This window comes from Eubalaena glacialis, chromosome 5, assembly GCF_028564815.1.
Source record: "Eubalaena glacialis isolate mEubGla1 chromosome 5, mEubGla1.1.hap2.+ XY, whole genome shotgun sequence".
Classification (NCBI taxonomy): domain Eukaryota; kingdom Metazoa; phylum Chordata; class Mammalia; order Artiodactyla; family Balaenidae; genus Eubalaena; species Eubalaena glacialis.
Genome location: NC_083720.1, coordinates 5,377,592 through 5,400,014, shown reverse-complemented (window position 1 = coordinate 5,400,014; position 22,423 = coordinate 5,377,592). Strand labels below are relative to the sequence as shown.

Genomic DNA, 22,423 nt, shown 5'->3' with positions numbered 1-22,423 from the left:
GAGCCCCTAGTTTACATTTTTCAATTAGGAGATAATCAGTGTGCCATTATGAGTAAAAATTGTTGGAATGACCTTTTGGCTGTATATTTTAACCTGTAAATCTTTGGGGAGGGTTTGATTGAAAGCATGACAGGAGAACAAGGCAAGTTATACTGATGATAAATAAGAACAATTATCACACCTATTAACTGATAAATAATTTACTGTGATTTGCCATTAATCCATCTCAAGCCACCTCCTGGATAAAAACACACTCCAAAGACTGACTTCTTCAGCTTTTCCCACATCATGTCAGAAATTCTTGTCTGAAAAGCACAAAGGAAGCATTTACCTGGAATATAAGGAGCTGTCCCTGCATACTTGATCATTTTAATCAGTGCAGATAAATTATGCCCCTTACAGAAATGGTAAATCAGTACTTTTCTCTCAGCTTTAAAAAAAAAAAAAATCTGTGAGCAGGCGTTTTGAGAAGAAGCCATAGCTCAACACTTAGGAGTCTGTTTTGCTTTTGAATCTTGTCTTCCATGCTTGTTAAAAGCCATCAGCCTGTGCATTTTCAGTCAACGCCTGCAGCATATTCCTAATTTCAGAGTGTATATACTATTATAATAGGATAATTAAATTCTTTATAATACTTCATAAATCCCATTGGTAAGGATTGGTGGAATATATAAAATGCTGGAGATGAGTGACAAACGTTGTTTCTGCTACTGCACTCTACTTGTTGGTAATTCCAACAGGCATATATGTATTATTTTTAACCCTGGTGCCAGATAAGTCATGTGGACCTTTTGGACATACAGATCACATTTGCCTATGACTTCACTTACTAATGTCTTGAAAGAAATAATATTAATACTATTTTTTCCCTTTGTGCCCTCAAATCTGACCCCATGGTGTCTCTTGTTCAAAGATCAGGTTTTAATTCTACTTTTTCTCCTTTTTTTGTAATTTTTCGTTCCTTTTCAAAAATGGATTTTTTAAGTAAGTTAATTTGACTTTTTATTATTTACCTCTGATATTAAACATACGTTCTTCATTAGGGATTTTTTCCCCATAGTTTTTTCTCTTGACATTTTTGGTTACTGCTTTGCTATTATTTACTTAGTCATCCTGTCTATCAGCTTAGATTCATTTCACTGGATTCCAGGAACATTTTTGAATCAATAGAACATTAATATTGGGCAGAAATCCATGTACCATTATCAGAAATTACAAAGTGGTATTACCTGTTGTGGTTTCCCCTACTACAGAATTGAGTTATGGACCTGATGTCAAACAGTTCTTTCCTCTGCCTTCAGGTATCTGACAGAGATTAAAATATTTCTTAAGGTCTGTTGAGAATGTGATTATACAACCATTCAAGCAATTTGATATCCTCAGCATCAGGAAATTCTTCCTTATAGCTACCCAAAGCCCTCCAACTGCAATAGAAGCCCATTTTAAATTTGATTTTAGGACTGGGTGACTCATTGAACTCCTTTATTTTACAGCTGAGGGAACAATGGAAAAGTAGACACCGTAGTGTCTTATGGTCAATGCACCCTCAGCAGTGAATGGGGGAGGGGGGTGGTAATAGCACGGGGGGGGGCGGGGGGGGAGGCGGCGGCATTAACAGGCATTCCCTACCCACAGGCAGAAAGTCTTTCATCCACCATCACGATATGAGGTGGGATCAACTTCACAGACCTCAACTAGAACAGCCCTGAAAGAACCCAGCCACACATGTTTCACAGAGTAAAGCAACAGAATAGAGAATTATGAGTGCCCTTCACGGCATTGTAATTTTAAATAATGGGGAAATTCCTGAATTATACTCAATTTAAGGACAAGGCTACTTTTCCTAACAAGGCTACTTTTCTAATGTCATACACAGCCACAAAACCTCTCTCCATGTGGAATCATAGAAACTGTTTAAAGAAAGCTAAAAAGACCAGAAAAAAATAATTCTGTACAGCTTTCTCTTGTCTGACACCAGAAACAGATGCCACAAATGTAAATCGGGACAGCTGAAGTTCTCGTGATAATGCAGCATTCAGTGTTTTAATGCCAATATCATGAGAATTAACAAAAGGGAATTTTTTTCTCTTTCTCTCTGTCTCTCCGTTATATATACGTAGGTGTCCGTCTGCATATGTGTGTGTGGCTCAGATCCCACAAATATAGTACCAATGAAAAATAAATGACACAAGAAAAAAAGTCTTCTATCTCCTTCCAACCAAAATTAATATGAGTTTCTTACAGGTGTGTTCCTCTTTTTAAAAGATAAACCACTTTGAAAATTGATAATCCAACTCTCCCCATCTAGAAGCTCTCAGGGAAATTAGGTAGATGGTATTTGATTTACAAAGGCTAGCAGAATTCTTCTCTTTAAAGCAATTCCAGACATGGCCCTTCTGTGACAACGCTTGTGATAGAACATTCCAGCACTCCCTACCAAGCAGAACAAAGCTCCCATTTCACACAATTCCAGATATCCTCAGGCCGTCTAAGTTACCACCTGTGGTTTGGATCTAAGCAAACAAAAACCTAAAAGAGGAGACAAATCATCAGTAAATCTCTTAGGTACCGATCCACAGATACTAGGAGCCAAGGGAAATAACCAGGAAGGTCTTGAAGTGATGCTAGGGAATTATGACCTGGTTGGCATCAGGGAACCTGTTGGGAAAAATCAAATGACTGAAATGTCATACTGAGGAAAGCAATCTGTGAAGACAGGACAAAGAAGTGGGGAAAGAGGGCTCATGCTTTAGATCAAAACAAGTTGGACTGGCAAAGAAACACAGATGGATGATAAAGGAAGTAGCAACGCTGAAGCTTTATGAGTTAAGGTAAAAGAAATATATGAAATCAAGGGGAATTAGCAGTGGGGGTCCTCAGTGCACTAATAAATCAAGATGAACTCACTGATAAATTACTGTGGAGGGAAAAAAACAGATACCCATGTCCCCATAAATAAATAAAATGTAGCATGCAGTATAAATCTTGGGCATAGATATCTCGCATCTCTGCTGTTGCCTACTAGAATGTTCCAGCGTTCTTCTCCTCCTTTTCCTCCTTCTGACTCTCAGACCACCACGGGCACTAAGACCTCTGCTTAACTTCTTGCCTTTGAATTAATGACAATATTCTTGGTTTCATTTCTTTAGGTCCCTTAGGCAGATGTTGCCCACTGGGGTTTAAAGGCACAGTATAAATAAACCAAACATAAGTAAAACGCTAAATGACAAGATCACAAAACTCTGCTACTCTAGATTTCAATTACTGAGACATTTCTTAAGGGATAATAAAAAGAGCAAAATGCAGGTCATCCGGGAATTTTTAGAGCTCTGTTGCTATTAGTTGCTTGTTTCATAAAGTGGAAAGGCCAGCTAGAGGTGAGGCAATTTGGGCCTGTGCATGACAAATATGGAAGAAACCATCAGGAATCTCGAGGTGAAGGGCACTTGGGAGCATGACCTGATTCCATTTGCTATGCTGAGAGGAGGCTGATTTGTGCAACTTCTTACAGATACGCAAAAGAGGGGAAAGGTGAAGCCATAAGAGAGAATTCTACCCTGAAAGTTAAAACTCACAAGGGAAAAATCTGTGAAGCAAAATTACACTGTGAAATGTCACTCTCTAAAGGGCTGAAAAAGACGTGTGATAAATGTTATTACTCTGTAGTGCCATAACAGTGCTGAGGACTCAATCACTGCTCTGATTTTGCTCAACCAGTACAAGAAGGCAGTTATAGGAAAACAGACCCTGTTCCAAAATGCTTTCAGGTTAAAAGCTGCAGGGAGAAAGGCAAAATGGGAAAACCACTAATACAGCCATCAAGCTCATAAATAACTTTGGATCATCACTGTCTAGTTGCCCTCTGGGGTTTAAAGGCACCATAAGATCAGGATAAGCAAAGAATGAATAGAGTTAAAGGTCAGAAAGGTCCAGAGAAAGTCCACTCAAGAACCAAAGGAAAACCAGCCTAAACCAATCTTTAAGACTGATTTTCTTAATGATCTCAGCAAAACAGTCGCAAGAAACCCCCTAATGTCATTCCAAGATCAAGCAAGTATGTCTAAGACTGGAGAACAGCTGCGCTTCTAATCTGGGATACAGATAAAAGAGTATCTACACAGTTAGAAATTAACACCCACAGGGGATGATGCCCAGATATGTGATCACAAAAACTTGTACAAAATGTGTACATGCATGCGTGGATATTAAGATATATATGTGTGTGTGTGTATATTTATATATCACGTCATGTAATCATGAATTCTAGTTTCATTGCAAAAGAGACAGATTTCAGTGAATTGAAAGTGTCATTTTAAACCTTTTTTTCATGTTTCATTTTGACCTTTGAAATGGGTCAACATTACACTTATATAATATAAAGCAGTATTACCCAAGTTGTGCTAAAGTCTTCCCAGGCTACAACCACCCTGATGACATCCTCCATGAGGAGCCAGTAAATAAGAATCTGAGGACACCATGAAAGAGAAGAGAAGAAGGGGCCAAGAATCCAAAGAAGGAGTTTGCTCCCCAAACTCTGCTTGTGTGCTTCAAAAAAGAATGTTCTCTCCCAGTGCACAAGGCCGTTTATGAACTTATCAGTAAACCAAAGCTACCACCAAAAGCAAGATGGAAGACTCTGAGCAAGATGAAAAACTTTGGAGTTCAGGCTTTCCCAGTAAGGATGCCAAAAGTCTACCCTCACAGATCTGCATAGCCTGACGGGGAAAGGTACCAATGACATACTAATTTTTTTAAAAAGAAAGTTATAGAACAATACACATGGTATAATCTCATTTTATTAAAACATAAACACAAGTTATATATGTACATATTTTATGAGCATAGTAAAAGATCTGAAAAAATATACAAAAATCTCTAATGGTGTTTACTCTTAAGCAGACATGAGAGCGAAGGGCTGACTCTTATTTTGACAATTCATTTTTGTATTATTTTAATTTTATAATAATTGTGTCTTATTTTTATAACTTTGAAAACCAACTTTAATATTCTCAGAAATCAACCTTGAGACTTCCTAGCTGCCTTCTATGGTTGCTTGTTAAATAAAATAATACTTGTCCATCCAAATTCTATGAAATCTTTTAAGGTGAAGAACTGACCTTCTCTTAAAAGACAAAAGTAGTCAAATCACCTATATCCATAATAACTAGGTGAGGAATATACAAAACAAAAATACATAAAATATGATGTCAAAAATAGTAAACATGGGGGTGGAGAATAAAAATGTAGGGTGGTTAGAATGTGTTTGAACTTAAGATATCATCAACTTAAAATAATTAGATATAGATATACGTTGTTATTATGAACCTCATAGTAATGGCTAACCAAAAACTTATAATAGATACATGCACAAAAAAAAGAGAAAGGAATCCAAACATAACACTAAAAATAATCATCATATCACAAGGTAAGAGAGAAAAGAAGAAAGGAAGAAAAGCAAACTACAAAAACAACCAGAAAACAATTAACAAAATGGTAATAAGTACATACCTATCAATAATTACTTTAAATGTACATGGACTAAATACTCCAATAAAAAGATATAGGCTGAACGGATTTTAAAAAACAAGACATATATATGCTACCTACAAGAGACTCACTTCAGATCTAAAGACACACACATACTGAAAGTGAGAGGGTGGAAAAAGTTATTCCATGCAAATGGAGACAAAAAGAAAGCTAGAATAGCAATACTTATATCAGACAAAAGAGGCTTTAAAACAAAGAGTGTAACAAGAGACAATGAAGGATATTACATAAGGTAAAGGGATCAATCAAACAAGAAGATAACAATTGTAAATATATATGCTCCCAACATATGAGCACCTAAATACATAAAGCAAATATTAACAAAGATAAAGGGAGAAATTGACAGTAACACAATAATAGTAGAGGACTTTAACACCCCACTTACATCAATGGACAGATCAGCCAGACCAAAAAAAATTAATAAAGAAACACTGGCCTTAAACAACAAATTAGACCAGATGGATTTAATAGATACATTTCATCTAAAACATTCCATCCAAAAGCAGCAGAATAAACATTCTTTTCAAGAGCCCATGGAACATTCTCTAGGACAGATCACATGCTGGGCCACAAAACAAGTCTCAGTATAATTTTAAGAAGATTGAAATCATATCAAGCATCTTTTCTGACTACACTGGCATAAGACTAGAAATCAACTACAAGGGGAAAAAACTGCAAAAAACACAAGAACATGGAGGCTAAACAATATGCTACTAAACAACCAGTGGGTCATTGAATAAATCAAAGAGGAAATCAAAAACTACTAGAGACAAATGAAAATGGAAACACAACAATCCAAAATCTATGAGACACAGCAAAAGCAGTTCTAAGAGGGAAGTTTATAGCGATACAAGCCTACCTCAGGAAACAAGAGAAATCTCAAATAAACAATCTAACACTTAAACCTAAAGGAACTAGAAAAAGAACCAACAAAACCCAAAGTTAGTAGAAGGAAAGAAATCATAAAGATCAGAGCAGAAATACATGAAATAGAGACTTAAAAAACAATAGAAAAGATCAATGAAAGTAAGAGCTGGTTCTTTGAAATGATAAATAAAATTGGAAACCTTTAGCCAGACTCATCAAGGAAAAAAAAAAAAGAGAGAGAGAGAGAGCCCAAATAAATAAAATCAGAAATGAAAAAGAAGTTACAATGGACAGCACAGAAATACAAAAAATCATAGGAGACCACTATGAACAACTATATGCTGATAAAATGGATAGTCTAAAGGAAATAGATAAATTCCTAGAAACGTACACTCTCCCAAGACTTAATCAGGAAGAAATAGAAAATATTAACAGACCAATTAACGGTAATGAAATTGAATCAGTAATTTAAAAAACTGACAACAAGGGCTTCCCTGGTGGCGCAGTGGTTAAGAATCTGCCTGCCAATGCAGGAGACATGGGTTCAAGCTCTGGTCCAGGAAGATCCCACATGCCGCAGAGCAACTAAGCCCATGTGCCACAACTACTGAGCCTGCGCTCTAGAGCCCGTGAGCCACAACTACTGAGCCCGCATGCCACAACTACTGAAGCCCGAGCGCCTAGAGCCTGTGCTCCACAACAAAAGAAGCCACCGCAGTGAGAAGCCCACGCACCACAACAAAGAGTAGCCCCCGCTCGCCGCAGCTAGAGAAAGCCCACGCACAGCAACGAAGACCCAATGCAGCCAAAAGAAAAAAAAGAATAAATTTTTTTAAATTAATTTAAAAAAAAAAAACTCACCACAAACAAAATTCCAGGACCAGATGGCTTCACAGATGAATTCTACCAAACTTTTCAAGAAAAGTTAACACCTATCTTTCTCAAACTATTGCAAAAACAACGGCGAGGAAGGAACACTTCCAAACTCATTCTATGAGGTCAGCATCACCCTGATACCAAAACCAGACAAAGACATCACAAAAAGAAAAAATTACAGGCCAATATCACTGATGAACATAGATGCAAAAATCGTCAACAAAATATTAGCAAATTGAATTCAACAATATAGTGAAAGGATCATACACCATGATTAAATGGGATTTATTCCAGGGATGCAAGGATGGTTCAGTATCCACAAGTCAATCAATGTGATACACCACAGTTACAAAATTGAATAAAAATTATATGATCATCTCAATAGATGCAGGAAAAAACAAACTTTTGACAAAATTCAACATCCATTTATGATCAAAACTCTCAACAAAGTGGGTATAAAGGCAAGATACCTCAACATAAGAAAGGCCATATATGACAAACTTACACCCGACATCATACTCAATAGTGAAAAGGTGAAAGCATTTCCTCTGAGATCAGGAACAAGACAAGGATATCCACTCTATTTTTATTTAACATAGTACTGGAAGTCCTACCCACAGCAATCAGACAAGAAAAAGAAATAAAAGGAATCCAAATTGGAGAGGGAGAAGTAAAACTGTCACTATTTGCAGATGACATGATACTTCATACAGAAAATCCTAAAGATGACACACACACCCCAAAAAAAACTATTAGAACTAATAAGTGAATGCAGTAAAGTTGCAGGATACAAAATTAATATACAGAAATCTGTTGCATTTCTATATACTAACAATGAACTATCAAAAAGAGAAATTAAGAAAACAATCACATTCATAATTGCATCAAAAAGAATAAAATACCTAGGAATAAACCTAACCAAGGAGGTAAAAGACTTGTACTCAGAAAAACTATAAGACACTGATGAAAGAAATTGAAGACAACACAAACAAATGGAAAGATATACCATGTACATGGATTAGAAGAATTAATATCATTAAAATGACTACACTACCTCAAGAAAACTAAAGATTCAATGCAATCTCTATCAAAATACCAAAGACATTTTTCATAGAACTAGAACAAATAATCCTAAAATTTGTATGGAAACACAAAAGACCTCAAATAGCCAAAACAATCTTGAGAAAGAAGAGCAAAGATGGAGGTATCATGCTCCCTGATTTCAAACTATACTACAAAGTTACAGTAATCAAAACAATATGGTACTGGCACAAAAACAGACACATAGATCAATAGAAGAGAATACAGAGCCCAGAAATAAACCCACACTTATATGGTCAATTGATCTATGACAAAGGAGACAAGAATATACAATAGGAAAAAGACAGCTTCTTCAGTAAGTGGTGTTGGGAAAATTGAACAGCTGCCATGCAAAAGAATCACATTGAACTATTTTCTTGCACCATATACAAAAATAAACTCAAAATGGATTAAAGACTTAAATGTAAGACCTGAAACCACAAAACTCCTAGAAAAAAACATAGGCAGTATACTCTCTGACATCAGCCTTAGTAATATTTTTTTGGATCTGTCGCCTCAGGCAAGGAAAACAAAAGCAAAAATAAACACATATGACTATGTCAAACTAAAAAGCTTTTGCACAACTAAGGAAACTATCAACAAAACAAAAAGGCCACCTACTGAATAGAAGATGTACAGATGGCCAACAGGCACATGAAAAGATGCTCAACATCACTAATCGTCAGGGAAATGCAAATCAAAACCATGAGATAGGGCTTCCCTGGTGGTGCTGTGGTTGGGAATCCACCTGCCTATGCAGGGGACACGGGTTCGAGCCTTGGTCCAGGAGGATCCCACATGCCGTGGAGTAACTAAGCCCGTGCATCACAACTGCTGAGCCTGTGCTCTAGAGCCCACGTGCCACAACTACTGAAGCCTGCACATCTAGAGCCCATGCTCCACAACAAGAGAAGCCACCACAGTGAGAAGCCCGCGCACTGCAAAGAAGAGTAGCCCCCGCTCACCACAGCTAGAGAAAGCCCGCGTGCAGCAAGAAAGACCCAACAAAAATAAATAAAATAATTTTTTTAAAAAACACGAGATACCACCTCACACCTGTCAGAATGGCTATCTTCAAAAAGACAATAAATAACAAGTGTTGGCAAGGATGTGGAGAAAAGGGAACCCTTGCACTGTTGGTGGGATTGTAAATTGGTGTAGCCATTATAGAAAACAGAATGGAGGTTCCTCAAAAAATTAAAAATAGAACTGCCATATGATCCAGCAATTTCACTTCTGGGTATTTACACAAAGAAAACAAAAACTCTAATTTGAAAAGATATGTGCACTCCAATGTTCACTGCAGCATTATTTATAATATCCAAGATATAGAAGCAACTTAAGTGTCCATCAACAGACAAATGGATAAGGAAGATATGCATATATGTGTGTATGTGTATATATATATGTATACATATATATATATATACACACATACACACACACACATATATATGTATATACATATATACACAATGGAATATTACTCAGCCATTAAAAAAAGAAATCTAGCCATTTGCAATAGTAAGCATGGATCAAAAGAGTATTAGGCTAAGTGAAATAAGTCACACAGGGAAGTACAAATACTGCATGATCTCACTTAAATGTGGAATCTAAAAAGCAAAACAAACAAAGCAAAATGAAAACAGAGTCATAGATACAGAGAACAAGCAGGTGGTTGCCAGAAAGGAGGGAGGTCTGAGGGTGGGTGAAATAGGTGAAGGGGATTAAGAGGTACAAACTCCAGGTATATAATAAATAAGCCACAGGAATATAATATACAGCACAAGAAACATGGTCAATAACATTATAATAATTTTATATGGGGACAGACTAGACTTATCGTGGGGATCATTTTATAATGTATGCAACTGCCAAATCATTATGTAGTACACACCTGAAACTAACACAATATTGTATTTCAACTATATTTCAATGTAAAAAAAGAATTTAGCTTCACTATGAAAGAAAGAAAGATTGAGTTGATGCTCTAGGTTAATGAGACAAGAAACAGGACATCTATATATAACACAGGAGCCTGGTTTGGATCTGGACCAAAGATTATTTTTTTGTCTTACTATAAAGGACATATTAAGGCAATTGACAAAATCTGAATAAAGTCCATAGATTTAATAGTGTTGTCAGATTAATTCTTGATTTTCATAACTATACTGTGAGTAAGTACATCCTCAGTATACTCACTGCAGTATTTAAGCATAAAGGGGCATCTACTTTGTCTTCTACTTATTCTCAATTGGGTCAGAAAAAAACACAAATATATAGATATAGATAGAAAGAGAGAGAGAATGAGAGCAAATGTGGTAAAAATGTTAACATTTGCGCAACCTTTATACTATTCTTGCAACTTTTCTATAAATCTGAAATTATTTCAAAATAAAGTTTTTAAAAAGTCAGAAGAAAGGAAGAAAGGGGGGGGAGGAAATTTGTCTTCTCTTCTACTCCTTTCTTACAAAGGGTGATCTGGTTGTCTTCTCTGTTTTGTTTGTTTAGTTGGTTTTATTCATTTACATAGTTTGCCCTTGTCAGGGAAATCTGATATATCTTCAGAAGGAAAAGCAAGTTTTCACAAATACTTGAGACTAATTTAGCTAATAAACATCCCAAGGTATGTCAAAAGCAAATATTTGATAGCAATATTTACTAACAGGTCAGAAGATTGAAGGAGTTTGGACAAAGTCAGAATAAGTCAGTAGTAAGACTGAAAACAGAAACCAAGTTTCCTAGCAGCTCATTCAGTATGATTTTTTTAAGCCAAAATTTTGTGATGCAGCAGCTATTCTACAGTGGAAAATTGCCCCTGGGAAGCTACAAGAGTTCATCAAAGGCAGAGGTTCAGAGTCCTCTGTCTGCTGTGGTGAGACACTGGTCATATTGCTATGCACCCCATAAATCACAAATAATAATATCCTGAGGCATTCTCTCCTGTATTAAAAGATAAGAACTCTGTTTTTGTTTCTAGAACCATTGCTCTCTTTCCCTGCTTCACACGGCTCATGTAATTCAGAAGATAGACTTCATTCAAAGAATGAAAAATAGGTTAAGTCTGAATTCCGGTGCTTCTCTTCATCAATTCAGCAAGCTGCAGAACGTTATCTGCCTTGTAAGTACTCAGCTCCCTCTAACAAGATGAATTTCTTTCCTAAAACACTTTTGTACCCAGGGCTTCACCACCAGCCGTGTTAGCACCACTCTGAGAAAAAGATGTGTTGCTATAAGAAGCCCAAATATGGGCTTTATAGATTGCGGGTAGACCTCATCTTTGGAGAAAAAGAGATACCTAGATAGTACTCATAAATAATAGGTCTTAGCAGAAAAAAAAGACAATGATAAGGAAGCATTCTCCAGGAATCCCAGCAGGATCGGAGAGGCAGGCTCCAACATCATCACCCAACTAGCGATGGCTTCAGAGGCTTTCTACAGGCAGCACTGCCACGAACTAAAACCTTTCCACCCAAAGTGCAGTCCATACGCCAGCAGCCTCAGCACTGCCTGGGAGCTTGTTAGAAATGCAAAATCTCACGCCCTTCCACCGATATGTTGAACTGGTATCTGCATTTTCTCAAGATCCCCAGGAGATTTGTACACACATTGGAGTTTGAGAAACACTGGACTAGAGGAATTATGCAATAGACAGCTTGAGCCTAGGAGAAGCAGAAGAAAAACATACGCGCACGCACGCACACACACACACACACACACACACACACATGCTGCTCTGAGGCAAATGGGACCGCAAAAGGAGATCTCTGCTCTAGTCTGAACTACCCACACACTGGCATCCAGCGCTCTGCCATGCCATCCCTCCACCCCACCATTCATCCGTCCCTCCCATGGGTCTTGGATCCATGACCTGCATTCACCCTAAGTGACTCTGAGCAGCCTCATGGCCAGTTATCTCAGAAAGATGATCATATGACTTTCATCTTTCATCCCATTAATGTGATGAATCACATTTACTGATTTGCATGTGTGGAACCATCTCTGCATCTCAAGGGTGAACCCCACTTGACCATGGTGTATAATCCCTTTAATGTGCTGTTGAATGCAGTTTTGTTGAGAATTTTTGCATCCATATTCATCAGGGATATTGGCCTGTAGTTTACTTTTCTTACAGTCCAACTGTTGTATTTTAGTTGTCTGGGAGACTAAAGGAAATAAATGGAAATAAATCCATTTATTGAGTGACTACTCTGTACCAAGCCCTGTCTCAGGCACTGTACCAATATCATCTCACTTAATGCTTCTAACAACCATGCAAAGGTAATAGCATTAGCGCCAATTTACAAATTAAAAATCTGAAACTTTGCCCAAGATCACACAACAAGAAAATGTTTAAGTTAAGATCCCACTCTAGATTCCAAGTTCTGTTCTTTCTCTTGTACCACAAGGAAACAGAAACTGAGATTTTCTTTTCTTTTTTTTTTTTTTTGGCTGTGTTGCATCTTCGTTGCTGTGCGCGGGCTTTCTCTAGTTGCGGCGAGGGGGGGGCTGCTCTTCGTTGCAGTGCGCGGGCTTCTCATTGCGGTGGCTTCTCTTGTTGCAGAGCACGGGCTCTAGAGCACAGGCTCAGTAGTTGTGGCGCACGGGCTTAGTTGCTCTGCGGCATGTGGGATCTTCCCAGACTGGGGCTTGAACCCGTGTCCTCTGCATTGGCAGGCGGATTCTTAACCACTGCGCCACCAGGGAAGCCCCCAGAAACTGAGATTTTCAATCTTCTTATTTCTTAAAGGGAAGAAAAGCCAATTCTGTACAACTCCACTTCCGCAGGAAACTAGATTCTGTCCATGGCAGGGTATCTAGTTTCAGCAAGGCCAGAAATTGTTCATGAGTTGTTATTGGAGATGGAGAGAAAATTATGAAATGTGATGGACTCTTTGTCTGACAGCCTTCTATGCACCCCTAGAGGTCAACCAAGCCAACTACGTCCCAGATCACGCACTTCCCTTAAGGCATTGGCTTGAATGGCGACCTGAGGAGAAACCCACTTCCATTAGCAGCTACCCATTCCATTTAAACATTTCACCCTCAAATGGAGCCAAAGAGGCTCCAATTTTTCCTCTGAAGTCATACAGGAGATTCCGTACCCCTCCCTTCAACAGCCTTTTAACAATTGAAGACAAAAAACAGGACACACCCAAAAGTAGAATTTCTCCTTTGCCATTGAATACACTCGGTCTTTGATCTCTTCCTTATGTAACAGGATTTTCAATCCCTTTTCCATCCTGGTTCCGCCCCCAGGCACACGTCATGCCCCACCTTCAGACAAGCACCCAAACATAGCCCATCTCGCAATTATGGCTGCCACGTGGCTGAGGCAGAGTCACCTTCTCCCTTTAGTTTCGCCCCATCTTTCTCCTTCCATCCTGATTTTACCCAGCCCCTTGCACACAGGCCGATCCAAAATGTAATCCATCCACCGAGGGGCAATGCTGTGATACCTACGCAAAGGCACTAACTCTCCAAAGTGGTTCATCAACCCACTCACCTACCTGCCTCCGTTTTGAAGTGGCAACGTGATCAATCAAGTCAGTTTCATGTTCCACAGCTCACACAGTATGGAGAAAAAGTTAATGACACCGACTGTTCTTGCTAGAGAAGCAACTCAACTAGACAGCAGCCTTCGCAACAACAGGAAAGGAACACTTCACTTTTAGTCATCCTGTAAGAAAAGGAAAAAAAAAAAACATACATACACACATACATATATATATATATATATACACACACACACACATATATATATATGAGGTTTTTTACCTTATATACAGATGAAATAAAAAGCCATTTGCCCGAAGCCTATAGCAGGACTTGTGCTCCACTGGCCTAAGTCAAAACTAGGATTCCTCTTCTCACTCAGTGGTTAAGCGTTTCGCAGACACCAAAGGCAATGAAGGCAGAGACTTGACTGAGAGTCTAAACTCAGCCCCTGTGGTTTGCAGATTGGGACTTTCAAACCAACTCAATGTAGATGGACAGACCACAAGGACAGGAAAGTCCCCTCCACGCCATCCATCATGGGGTCCCAGCGGCTCTGCTTCATTTTCTGCCCACCAGACCCAGGGAGTGCAGGCTGGCTACATTTCTCTCTCTCTCTCATTCATTCTCTCTCTCATTCAGATTCTCTCTCTCTCTCTCTCTCTCTCTCTCTCTCTCTCAGTCCCTGCCTGCCCCTCATTCCTGTTTCAAGAACAAGTCCAAAAGCCAGCCTCTCCATTACAAAACTCACATCCACCCCTTGCATGGGAAGAACCATGAGGTGTTAAGACCTACTCTGGTCAGCTTTACACACAGTGGCCAGGTCGCACCTCTTTCCCTCACCATCCTCAGAAGGACACAGCCTAGGGACTTCCCTGGTGGGCCAGTGGCTAAGACCCCGCGCTCCCAATGCAGGGGGCCTGGGTTTGATCCCTGGTCAGGGAACTAAATCCCACATGCCGCAACCAAGAGCCCACATGCCACAACGAGGATCCCACAGGCAGCAACGAAGATCCTGAGTGCTGCAACTAAGACCCGGCTCAGCCAAATAAATAAATAAATAATTTTTTTTAAAAAAAAAGAAGAAGAAGAAGGACACAGCCTCTCTATCCTCCTTATTTCTATTTACCTAGGCCTACTCAGATTTCCACACTCTTCCTTACACATTTTTTTCCTAAATTAGATTTCCCATCACCAGCTTTATTTACATAGGAACAGCTGAGTGGTTTGGAATTTGGACCTTAGAGAACTCAGTTTAGAGCAACGGTTTTCCATCCATCTCCAGCAGGGACCTGGGGTATCTCTGGAACCTCCTCAAGGGCCAAAGCGTCGGCCCCCAGATGGACTTCGGACCCCTTCACCTTTCTCACTTTTGTATATAGGAATTCTATGTGGGATTTTTCTTTGATAGGAATACCCTTCCACGCAAAAGAGAAAAAGAAAAAGCAACATGCCTACAAGGAACCGTATTCCTTTCCTCACTTATCACCCTATAAACCATGAAAGACACACACAGAAGGACGTGTGCCTTCCCCGCTGTGCCATGAAAGAGAAAGAGCTAAGAAAAGCCTTCATGTTGGACAGTAAAAAGCCACAAACAGGCAGAATGTCCTGTTTCAGTGTATCCCAGTGCTTAGAATGCACGATCCCAGACAACCGGGATCACGCAGGCCAGCCCTTCATTATTCACATGTGAAAATGGAATCTCACAGAGGTTAATGGCTTGTTTTATTAACTCAGAAGCAAAGTCACTACCACAATTTTTTCACACATAGGAGACATTCCGTGTTTAAAGAACAAATGTTTACATAATGTATCCGATTCCTTCCAGCAAAGAGTTCAGGTAGTTTTCTAAGAGACATAAAACCAAAAAAGAATGGTATTTAATAGGAGTGAAAAAAAGAAAAAAATGAGTGGCTGTGATTAGAGTTTTCCTTGTCTTAAACTCAAACTCCAAGAATTTGCTCTTTGCTGTGACGAGTACTCCAGACTCTGAAAATTTACATTCATTGCACTTTTCTAAGCTGTCCTAAATTTTGAGTGATGAACAATTTCCTACCGAGAACTTTAAATAACTAGCGAGAAGCCAATGAGGACTTACAGGCAAGGAGGTGTCTGTGAGGGCCATGTGTTATATTTAGGTGGATTCTGCCTTGATTTCATGAAAATTTGTTTGCTCTTCTCTCAAGGCCAGAGCCTTTCTACTTGCGTTTGCTGTAAGAAATAGAAGCAGGCTGTGATGAAAAGCAGGCCAAGCCGAGGGCCTAACGGGCCACATAGGTTGGCACGTGTTGGGATGGGCTTGACTTTTGTGTGCATGTGCCTTACAGGATAAGGCTGCTGTCTCGATTCTCCAAGGTTCGCCCGTGGACCAGGGGCACCAGCATCCCCGGGTGCTTGTTAGACATGCAGAATCTCTGATCCCTCCCCAGACCCACTGAATCGGAATCTGCATTGTACCAAGACCTCCAGGTGATCTGAATGCCCATTAAAGCTTGAGAAACCGTGATCCACAGAATCCCTGAGCATTCCAGTGAGGACCTTCGCAATGCAGCCAGACAGTAAATAAAGCCTGACCTGCACAGTTGGAATGGGGCACATCAATGAGAGATGGTTGGGAGGGAGGTGATGTTGGCTTGGGTTGTGTTTGGTTGGTTGTTTTTATAGTTTTTTGTTGCTGTTCTCCCTGTTGCTTGCTCTTCAGTGAAAATATCCAGTGAAAATCAAATGGGAGAAAGGTGATTTCTGAGTCAATTTGATCAGCCATACCTTGGCACACACTGACAAAGGGATTCATCCCCCCGGGGACCATCGTTGTTCTTGAGGATTGACTTTGTTGTAGAGAAAACTTTTGTTTCCAGAGGCGCAGGCTACACAGCACGGAGTGGAATAGAAATATGGCGATTATCCAGTTCATTTACTTGCTGTACACAGCCAAACAAACCAATCTAGGTACTGCGGGTTGTAAAAAGGACATTCGGAGGTGCCTGAATTACCCAGGTTCACTTTCACTGCTAACATTGTTCCAAGGCACTGCATCACAGTCAGACTTGCACATCGTTTTGTGCTTTTAAACGTAGTGCCAGGGGAAGCTGCACCAGCAGACTCAGAAGGGAAGGGGCAGGTGGAGGTAACCCCTGGACCCAGGCGGCATCTGATGAGGGTGACATTAGGCTTGGCAGAGGTCGGGCTGCACTGTCTGCAAAACACTTATCACATGGAAGGCAGGGCAGCCTGCCAAAATACAGACACGGGGACCAACCAAAGGATAATTGCTCTACATTCCATACAGAGAGCGAAGACAGAGATGTCAGCAAAACACATCGCCTGGCTGGGTAGCAGCACACACAGGACCGCAGGGTAGAGTGGGACAAGAAAGGGAAGGTCTTTGAAAAGGCCAAATTTGTTGAAAACAGGCACGGCAGGCCAGCTGGAAGACATGTCATTCAAGGACCAGACTCTCCGCTCAGAGGTATTTCTGTCACTTGTCCATGACAGCTTCTCAAAACTAAACAGAAGGAAAAATTACAGCTACATTTCCACCAGGCATGGTGTATATTGTGATTGCAATTTAGGCAGAGCCGAGGTTAACCAGTGTTTGTTCAGCCCCTCCTAAGTGCCAGGTCTCTTTTCAGCCTCGCAAACGTCTTACAAATGTGGCTATTTGGTAGAGGAGGGGTTTAACCAAGGGATCACCACTCTTTTTTTTTTTTTTTTTTTGGCCATGCCTCGTGGCTTGCAGGATCTTTGTTCCCTGACCAGGGATCAAACCCGTGCCCCCTGCAATGGAAGCACGGAGTCCTAACCACTGGACCACCAGGGAAGTCCCGGGATCACCATCCTTAAGGGGCTCTTGTTTGGACTCTAGGGATCCCCGAATTTCCTTAAATTGTATGAAAATTTGTGCATGTATCTTTTTTTTTTCCCTGGGAGTAGAGACCATCACTTTCATCAGATTCTCCCACAGATCCATGACCAAAAGATTAAGAATTACAGTTGGCCGGACAAACTATGAAGGATGAAGGAACTAAGATCAATGGAATATTTTCTACCTGGGCTTGTACTTGGTGGCATCATTTAATGTGCCTACAAACCCTAAGGTAAGTGGCATTATCCCCACTTTACAGTTAAGGGAAAGTAAGGCTAAAAAAGGACGAGAAGCCTTACCAGGTAAACACACCTAGTAACTGTGAGACCAGGAACATAAACTCAGACTTATCTGGAACAAAATCCATGCTTTTCTATGATACTATGCTTCCTAAGTGTTTTATGGGGATGGGGCGGGAAGGGGGATAAGCATTAGTAAAGGCAGGCACCAAGGAAGACCAACGTGACATTTTAGCTGCTCTTGAAGAATGAGTTAAGTAAGGGACAAGGTAAGAGGCAGAGCAGTGAGAAGGCATAAAACATTGAGGGAAGATGGCACCCTCCCTCCTATTCGATCGGGAGCTTCCTAAAGGCTCGAGAACCTAGGAACAGTCACAAGACCAAGTGCCTCCAGGTGTTAAATGTCTGGCCCATTTAGTTTTAAATTTCCTGTCACCTACAGAGGAATGGATAAAGATGTGGTACAAATATACAATGGAATATTACTCAGCCATAAAAAGGAACAAAATAGTGCCATTTGCAGAGATGTGGACGAACCTACAGAATGCCATACAGAATGAAGTCACACAGAGAAAGACAAATATCGTGTAATATTGCTTATATGTGGAATCTAGAAAAATGGTACAGATGAACTTATTTGCAAAGCAGAAATAGAGTCACAGATGTAGAGAACAAACTTACAGTTACCAAGGGGGGATGGGGGGATGGGATGAATTGAGAGATTGGGATTGACACATACACACTATTATGCATAAAATACATAACTAATGAGAACCTATTGTATAGCACAGGGAACTTCACGCAATGCTCTGTGTTGACCTAAATGAGAAGGAAATCTAAAAAAGAGTGGCTATATGTATACGTATAACTGATTCACTTTTCTGTACAGCAGAAACTAACACAACATTGTAAAGCAACTATCCTCCAGTATAAATAAATAAATATCCTGTCACCCAAACCCCAGCACACGCAGCCAGAGGATAACCACCCCTACCAGAGACCCTGATGTAAAGCCCAGGAGCCGCTTAATGCCCAGCATCGATTCAAACAAGTGCATTTCGCTTATTTCTAATGCGTCTTGAGCCCAGAGAGCAGGTTTAGCGCAGGTCAGGAAGAAGCCAAGAGCTTTACCAGGGGCCGCTGGAGCCCACACAGCAACATGCAGCCTCTCTGGAAGTAAAAGATGATCCGTTACGTGTGCGGCTTTAATGCATCTCTGTTCCCCCAAGACGCTCCTGTCTCAATCTAAATAACATCCAGAGACTAAAATATTCCACGCGTACCCTCACCACATTTAATCAGGCTTTCAGATGCCCACTGACTCTGCTGCGGGCTCCTGCTGCCTTCTGAAATGGAAAAGTCACTCATATTAGCATGGAATCCCACGTAAGTGAACTGTGGTTTTAAATCCTGTGATTAACAGATGGCACAGTCTTGTCCCAGTGTGCTTGCCCTGTTCTCCCTACCCTTGGAGACACAACACACACCCCTCTGGACCATCACAAGCAGCCACACTTTCTTCAGCCCCCATGTTATTTTAGCACTTGACTCTCTTTCATAAAGGAGCCATTTCACAAGCATTATTCACGCTCAGGTAACAACTCCAACCAAATCTTCTCATTGGCTTATAAATGAATTAGGAGCCCAAACCTCTTAAGTCTCCCTGGTTGGGAATTCGTGAGACTTTATTACCCATAAGTGAAAGTCAAAAAATATTAAAAGATACAGGTACATGATACTCATCGTGTTTCAGCAGATCATAAGTTCCTTGAGGGCAGGGAGAGGTTATGTGGCTGATTGATTGATTTAATATTTATTGAGTCATAACTAGCTTCATGGACCACAGAAATAAATCTATCAATGCACTTCATTACAAGAAAAAGCCTTGCTGTATCTTCAAACCAAGAAGCGTTACCTTTGATGTCTTCTTGCCTTTATACTGATTAACAAACTTGAAAGAGCAGCTCCTGTTCTAAAAAGTATATGAGGAGAAAATACTGCGTTCTATTGCAGAAAACTGAAATAAAACATTCTCTCTCTCTCTGGAACAACTACGTGGTAGGAAACAGGGTTTGCTGCTGGAGAAGGTAGCAGAGGAACTCATCGTTCCTGAAAACATTTTGCTTTCAAAACACACAGTCTCTAGATAGCCTCATCCACCAGAGGGCAAACAGCAGAAGCAAGAAGAACTACAATCCTGCAGCCTGTGGAACAAAAACCACATTCACAGAAAGATAGAAAAGATGAAAAGGCAGAGGGCTATGTACCAGATGAAGGAACAAGATAAAACCCCAGGAAAACAACTAAATGAAGTGGAGATAGGCAACCTTCCAGAAAAAGAATTCAGAATAATGATAGTGAAGATGATCCAGGACCTCGGAAAAAGAATGCAGGCAAAGATCAAGAAGATGCAAGAAATGTTTAACAAAGACCTAGAAGAATTAAAGAACAAACAAACAGAGATGAACAATACAATAACTGAAATGAAAAATACACTAGAAGGAATCAATAGCAGAATAACTGAGGCAGAAGGATGGATAAGTGACCTGGAAGACAGAATGGTGGAATTCACTGCTGCAGAACAGAATAAAGAAAAAAGAATGAAAAGAAATGAAGACAGCCTAAGAGACCACTGGGACAGCATTAAACGCAACAACATTCGCATCATAGGGGTCCCAGAAGGAGAAGAGAGAGAGAAAGGACCTGAGAAAATATTTGAAGAGATTATAGTCGAAAATTTCCCTAGCATGGGAAAGGAAATAGCCACCCAAGTCCAGGAAGTGCAGAGAGTCCCATACAGGATAAACTCAAGGAGAAACATGCCGAGACACATAATAATCAAATTGGCAAAAATTAAAGACAAAGAAAAATTATTGAAAGCAGCAAGGGAAAAATGACCAATAACATACAAGGGAACTCCCATAAGGTTAACAGCTGATTTCTCAGCAGAAGCTCTACAAGCCAGAAGGGAGTGGCATGATATACTTAAAGTGATGAAAGGGAAGAACCTACAACCAAGATTACTCTACCTGGCAAGGATCTCATTCAGATTCGATGGAGAAATCAAAAGCTTTACAGACAAGCAAAAGCTAAGAGAATTCAGCACCACCAAACCAGCTCTACAACAAATGCTAAAGGAACTTCTCTAAGTGGGAAACACAAGAGAAGAAAAGGACCTGCAAAAACAAACCCAAAACAATTAACAAAATGGTCATAGGAACGTACATATCGATAATTACCTTAAACGTGAATGGATTAAATGCTCCAACCAAAAGACACAGGTTTGCTGAATGGATACAAAAACAAGACCCATATATATGCTGTCTACAAGAGACCCACTTCAGATGTAGGGACACATATAGACTGAAAGTGAGGGGATGGAAAAAGATATTCCATGCAAATGGAAATCAAAAGAAAGCTGGAGTAGCAATACTCATATCAGATAAAATAGACTTTAAAATAAAGAATGTTACAAGAGACAAGGAAGGACACTACATAATGATCAAGGGATCAATCCAAGAAGAAGATATAACAATTATAAATATATATGCACCCAACATAGGAGCACCTCAGTACATAAGGCAACTGCTAACAGCTATAAAAGAGGAAATCAACAGTAACACAATAATAGTGGGGGACTTTAACACCTCACTTACACCAATGGACAGATCATCCAAAATGAAAATAAATATGGAAACAGAAGCTTTAAATGACGCAGTAGGCCAGATAGATTTAATCGATATTTATAGGACATTCCATCCAAAAACAGCAGATTACATTTTCTTCTCAAGTGCGCATGGAACATTCTCCAGGATAGATCACATCTTGGGTCACAAATCAAGCCTCAGTAAATTTAAGAAAATTGAAATCATATCAAGCATCTTTTCTGACCACAACGCTATGAGATTAGAAATCAATTATTGGGAAAAAAATGTAAAAAACACAAACACATGGAGGCTAAACAATACGTTACTAAATAACCAGAGATCACTGAAGAAATCAAAGAGGAAATCAAAAAATACCTAGAGACAAATGACAATGAAAACACGATGATCCAAAACCTATGGGATGCAGCAACAGCAGTTCTAAGAGGCAAGTTTATAGTTATACAAGCCTACCTCAAGAAACAAGAAAAATTTCAAATAAACAATCTAACCTTACACCTAAAGGGACTAGAGAAAGAAGAACAAACAAAATCCAAAGGTAGCAGAAGGAAAGAAATCATAAAGATCAGAGCAGAAATAAATGAAATAGAAACAAAGAAAACAATAGCAAAGATCAATAAAACTAAAAGCTGGTTCTTTGAGAAGATAAACAAAATTGATAAACCATTAGCCAGACTCATCAAGAAAAAGAGGGAGAGGACTCAAATCAATAAAATCAGAAAAGAAAAAGGAGAAGTTACAACAGACACCACAGAAATACAAAGCATCCTAAGAGACTACTACAA

The 22,423-nt window shown here is 39.7% G+C and overlaps 1 pseudogene; it reads right to left on the bottom strand.

Annotated features, from left to right (window-relative positions):
* Nucleotides 1–19,030, bottom strand: part of LOC133091727 (large ribosomal subunit protein eL32-like) — a 77,762-nt pseudogene extending 58,732 nt beyond the window's left edge.
* Nucleotides 19,031–22,423: the final 3,393 nt, after the last annotated feature.